Below are 6000 nucleotides of genomic sequence, written 5' to 3'. Positions count from 1 at the left end.
GCCCAAAAAATCCCAAGGGGGACATGAAGAGTTAGACACGATTGAAAAATGACTGAACAACAGTCATGGAGGGGGAGACGGCAGGGATAATTATCACCCCCAACTTGTAGATGAAAAGGCTTGCCTGCTGTAGCACAGCTAGTGAATTTCTGAGTGGCATTTGAACCCAGACCTTGCTGACTTTCAGTGACTCCCAAGCACATTGGGTCCCGCTAAGAACAAAAAGATTCCATAGCTTGCAGAACAGTCCAGGAATGAGGTGGTTTGCACCTCTGTTCATCTTGGCAGGCCAGCCCCATTCCTTACCCCTTCAACCCTTCACTAGTGCTAGGCTCCTATACGCTTAAGGCAACTGGGAACATCAGAACCAGGGTTGTCATGTTTGCTTTAGCCCAGAATCTCCCATTGAACCAGGGACCAGGGCTAGTCAGAAATGGTGGGGGGGAGCCTTTTAGCAGGAAAGTCTTACCTTCAGGCCTCCGAACAACGTAATTTGTTGTTGTTGAATCATTTTTAGTCATATCCAACACTTTGTGACCCCTTTTGGGGTTTTCTTGGCAGAGAGATATTAAAGCAGTTCGCCATTTTCTTCTCCAGCTCATTTTACAGATGAAGAAACTGAGGCAAACAGTTTTAAGTGACTCGCCCAAGGTCTCACAACTAGTAAGTGTCTGAGATTGCATTTGAATTCAGGAAAACGAGTTTTCCTTACTCCAGGGTCAGTGTTCTATCCACTGTGGTGCCACTTAGTTGCCCACCCAACCTTACAGGGACCTGTGTAAAACTCTTTGGGCTGTGTTTCTTCAATGTTTGTGCCAGGTAAGGGAGGACTGTTTGGTGGAGGGTTGGGAGGTGAAGGTTGGGGAGAATTGAGAAAATCAGAAGTTGAAAGGTCAACAAAGAAATGAACAATCAGCAACTTTTTCAGTCACACGCTTTAATCATCAGTTTTGGCTAGATATGAACAGATCTTTTAAGTCATGAGACACCTCCCCCCACCCAAGCTGACAGGAGGACAGGATGAGGGGTTTCTCCTAATCAGGCAGAAGGAAACACTAGGGTTTCAAAGGTACTGAGACACCTAGGTGGCCACATCCGTGATACCCAAGCACTTTTAGCATGGGGAATGGGGGCCTGGGGAAGGGCTTTGCTTTCTAGGTTTTCACAGAGTTGAAGTTTTAATCAGAAAAGCCACTCCCCCACCCCCATTAAATACTGACCTGTGTAAGATACAGCCAATGCAGCAGACAAGAAACTCCACCCTAGCCCTCTAAGGCAGCCTGGGATCTTGAGGGTGGGGAGATAAAGATATGTGCCCCAGCCCCTGAACCTCCACCCTTCTTCTCCAGGGCCAGTAAATCAGAAACCCCCCTAGTCCAGAGCAGGGCAACTATTTACTTCCTGACTCTTTGTTTTGGAGAAAAGAAAGTTATTGGACCAGGAGAGAGTGGAGGGGATACCCCGGAGTCCAGGGATTGATGGTGACCTTCCCTCTCTCCTCCCTTTCCCAACCCCTACCGAAGCCCATCTGGAAGGGGAGGGGAAGCTCAGGTTTTCAGATAAAAGCAGAGAGAGTCTAAGAGTCCAGTTGCAAGAAGGCCCTCTGAGACAAGGCCACTGGGACCTGAGTCCTGGAAGACTTGGAGAGGCTTGTAGGTGAGCGGGGGCCCTCTGGGAAAGAAACCCAATCATGCAACCATATGACCATCTCACCCTGGGCTGCTGCCACCCCCGAGATCTGAGAAAAGCCTTCCAGGAACCCCTCCAACCTTTCTTCCTAGCTTTGTTTTTTCCCTCTGGCATCAGTCACAATGTGGCCATTCTGTGGTTGCTTCTGAGGATCTCCACCTGGCTTACCTATCTTGGAAGGGGAAGGTGAGGTGGTGCAACTGAGGGAATGGAACCTCTGCGGTGGATGGAACCTTCCTATGGGGGGGGGCAGGGTAGGCTGGTATCAGCCCCTTTCCCAAGCTGGAGGAGTTCTTGAAAGTTTAAAGACCAGAGATTCTGGGACAGGAGGACAAACTTGGGGAAAAGGGCAGGAGATCAGAATATGGGGAGTAGCAGGGAAGAGAAAAAGCTGCAAGGACAATCAGTCAGGCACTCACTAAGCATTTATAAAATTCTGGGAACCATGCTAAGCAGTGGAAGGGGCAAATATATGGATGGAGATATAGAAAGATACAGAGACTGGAGATGTGAAAAATAGAGAACAAAAAGAAAGATATCTCGGGATAAAGTAGAAAGGGAAGGGCGAGAGATGCTTGTGATGAATTGAAGGAGAGGAAGTCAAAGAAGGGGGGAGGCAAAGGAGAAATTGATGTTTTGTGAAGGGAGAAGACAGATATGAAGGAGAGAATGGGAGAGGATAGAGGAAGGAAGGAGAAAGAGAGTCTGAGACAGAGAAGGAGGGAGGAAGAGAGAGAACCAGAGCTAGAGGCAGAGAGATAGGACAGAGAGAGTCAGAGACAAAGAGACAGAGTGAAAGGGAGGAAGAAGCAAGGGAGGGAGGGAGGGAGGGGGAGAGAGAAAGAGAGAGAGAGAGAGAGAGAGAGAGACAGAGACAGAGACAGAGACAGAGAGACAGAGAGACAGAGAGAGAAACAGATGTTGACACAGAGATAGAGAGTGAAAGGGAGGGAAGGAATGGGAGAGTGAGAAAGAGATGAGAGGAGAGGGAAAGGAAGAGAGAGAGATAGAAAGAGAAAAGGAAGGAGAGAGAAAGTTAAGGATAAGGGAAGGGGAAAGAGGAGAGGAGGAAAGAAATAGATGGAGACAGAGGTAGAGAGAGAAAAAGAGAGGAGAGATGGATAGACAGAAAGGGAAGGAAAGAATGGACATGGTATAGGGCAAGGAAGAGAGACAGAGAGAAAGGGAGAAAAGAAGGAAGAGACAGATAGAGATACGGAGAAATGAGAGAGAGAAGAAGAAAAATAGATAAAGAGGGAGGGAGGGAAGGATAAGAGACAGAAAGGAAGGAAGAAGGAAAAACTAAGAGAGAGACAGACAAAGAGACAGAGTGAAAGGAAGAAGGTAATGGGAGAGGAAGAGGAAAAGAGAGAGGGAAGAAAAAAGGCAGCTCCTTGCTTAGGTCGGTGGCTGCTGTGGCCCTCCTGGACTGGGCAGCTTGCAGGCGCCTGCCGCAGACTAGTTTGTGCTCCTCTTCGGCCTCCCCCCCCCCACTTCTTCCCCATCCCTCTCAGGGCCCGGTTTATTCAGGGTCTGCTCCCCACGGGGTCGGAGCCCCGGGCGCTCGCTGAGGCTAGAGGCGAGCTCCTCCCGCTCTTCACGGGCTAGTTTCTGGATTTGGGGGTTCAGAGCGAACCCGAACCGAGCAAGGGCTAAAAAGATCCCGAAGGGGGCTTAAGAGAGAATTCCAGACCCTAGCTGGGACGCCAAGCCCGAGGGGACCTTAAGGCATCACCCTTCTCCTAGCCCTTGGCCCCAATCTCGGGCTCTGTCTCCTTTGCAGCACCGATTGCAAGACAGCCGTGGGCCCCTTCTCATGAACCCCCGGGTTAGCCACCTCCACCCCACCCCAAGCCCCTCCACCCCGGGTCCTGGAGGAAAAGGAGAGGGTGCCGGAGGCTCACGGGGGAAGTAGAAGTCGCACCGAAGGAGTGCAGGAGGGAGGGAGGGAGGCTGACTCCGGGGCTCCGGAGGCTGCCGCAAGAGGGGCCCAGCGGCCCCTGTCCCCAGCCAGGGGCTCCGTTGCCCACTTCAGCTCGTCGAGGGCACGGTCTCCTCAGATTCCAAAGTAACTCCATCCCCAGTGTTCCCTGGGCGGGAGCAGCGGGTGCGGCGGGGCTGTAGAAGGGTGACAGTCGCGGCTCGCGGGGGTGCGAGCCCCTGGCGGACTTCCGACTCAGGGAGTTGCCAGAGTTGGAGGGGCAGCCCTCCCCCCAAGTTGTGGCTGAGGGGAGAAAAAGGCGCAGTGAGAGTTGGGAAGTCAGCCAAAGTGACCCGGGGTTGCGCGCCCCCTCCTCCTCTCCCGGATAGCTCCCCAATCCATCTCGGCCCAGTGGTGGACATTGCCCGAGTCTCGACCCCGGACCCCAGGTTCCGGGCCTGGGCTGCCACTTTCTTCTGTCCCTTTGCCTCCTTAGCCCCTATCCAAGGTCCTTCCCTAAGGATTCCCACAGTTGCAGGCTCCAGGGCCCTGGAATCGAAGTTACTTCTGTATCAACCTCAGAGGCTCCCCTTTCCCCTGACCCATCAATCTCCCCAAAGTGAACTCAGTTGTTGGGTCTGTGGACCCAGAAAACAGACGTGAACATGGGGAATATTAAAAGAAATGAATTGGGGGAAAAAAAAAACACTGAGCAGGAGTTTGAGGTCATGGTGGGAGTGAATGGGAGAAAGAGGAAGAAAAAAGGAGGGAGGGTCTCTTCATTGGGGGGGGGGGCGTCTATGGGTTAAGACCAAGAGGAAAGTAAAAGACCAAAATGATTTTGGGAATGGTCTTCTTTTCCGGGAAGGCAGACGAGGGCAGGAGAGATCAAGAGAGGGAGCTAAAAATACCACACCAGGTTTCCTGGGGTTCAGACCGACCAAAAGCTGAGTCAGAGCCAGAACCAGCTTGTGGGACCTTGGGGTTCCAAACGCAAGTGGGAATCAAGGAAGGGAAAGCCAGGGCGATGCCAGGGGCACCCAGGCTGCTGTGTGCTATATGCAGCCTCAGGCTAAGACTCACCCAGGTTCGGGCACGAGGGGGAGGGAGCTGGGGGCTCCTCCTGAATGGGAAGCTCAGGTTGGGATTCATTTACTTTGGGTCGGGTCTCGAATGGCCCTGGGGACCAGGGAAAAGAAGACCGAGGGCTGCGGAGATGCCATTGCTCCCGTGTCTGCCTAAACAGGGGTTCCAGCAGAGGGCAGGGTGGACTGAATTTGGGGGGATGGAGAGTGGGTGCTAGGGGAGAACCTCCTTTTAGCCCAAGGATCATCAGGTCCTAGTCTGCCCTCTGCTCTGGGATTCTTTCCTTTGTCGAAGAGGACTGGCACTTCAGGCTTTGGTCGCTAAAAGAGGACTTGAGATCTCGCTTAACTCTTGGCCACAGAGAGCCAAGTCTAAGCTAGAGAGACAGCTGGAGGGGAGGGGGGGACGGGTGCCTTGGTAGAGTCCTGGGATAGTGGCAAAGGCTGGGGAAGGGGTACCAGCCCCACTGGGGTCCCTCGCAGCTCCCTCTTCAGCAGAGGAAAGATCGAGGTGTTGAGGGGCGGTGAAGGCCACAGGTCCAGGTTGATCAGAGAAGTCTACCGTGAAAGAAAAGAAAGGGAGAGTCTGGACCCGTCATTGACCGACCCCAGGCCGCTACACCAAGACCTGGGCTGGGGAAGGGAAGGTTCGGGAGACAGGGTCCTGTGGGAGCCCCGGGTGAAGCTGGGAAAGGCACAACCTCCTCCGTGGGAAAGGTAGGGAGTGCCAGCTCAACAGGAGCGATCTCTGCGGGTGCAGGTTCCACGGGGTCTCAACAAAGGGAACGAGGCCAGGTGAGGAACTTGTAGCCACGGAGACTTTTGTGAGCCCGTGGCAAAGGTGGACACGCCACCGGAGATGGACGGCCCTCGGCCCGGACAATGGGGAGGGCGGGAGAGGCAGTCATGGGGAGGGAGCGAAGTCAGGTCTTCTGGAGTGGATTGAAAGCTGAATCGAGATCCAAAAGGGGGGACAGCCCCCACTCTGCGTTTTTTGGGGGGAGAAGCTGCGTTTTTATGGGGGCATCTCTAGAGCCGCTGCCTCAGTGTCCTCAGTGTCAGGGAAATGCGGCTTAACCCCCGCCGGAACCACGAGGGTCCCCCAAGGCCCGGTTTTCTAACTTTGGGCCTCCCCCTGACCTTCATCCCGTCCGGCCAAGAGGGACCCCAACCCCACCCTTGCTCAGAGCGCCATCCCCAAAGCCGTAGAGCAGATCCCTTCGCACTCCCTTCCTCCAGCTCATTTCCATCCCCTGCCCGAGGCCAGCTGTTGGAGAGGCCCTTCTAGACGCGAACTCAGGTTGG

Source organism: Macrotis lagotis, chromosome 3, assembly GCF_037893015.1.
Source record: "Macrotis lagotis isolate mMagLag1 chromosome 3, bilby.v1.9.chrom.fasta, whole genome shotgun sequence".
In the NCBI taxonomy this organism is placed as follows: domain Eukaryota; kingdom Metazoa; phylum Chordata; class Mammalia; order Peramelemorphia; family Peramelidae; genus Macrotis; species Macrotis lagotis.
Note: the sequence above shows the minus strand (reverse complement) of the source record.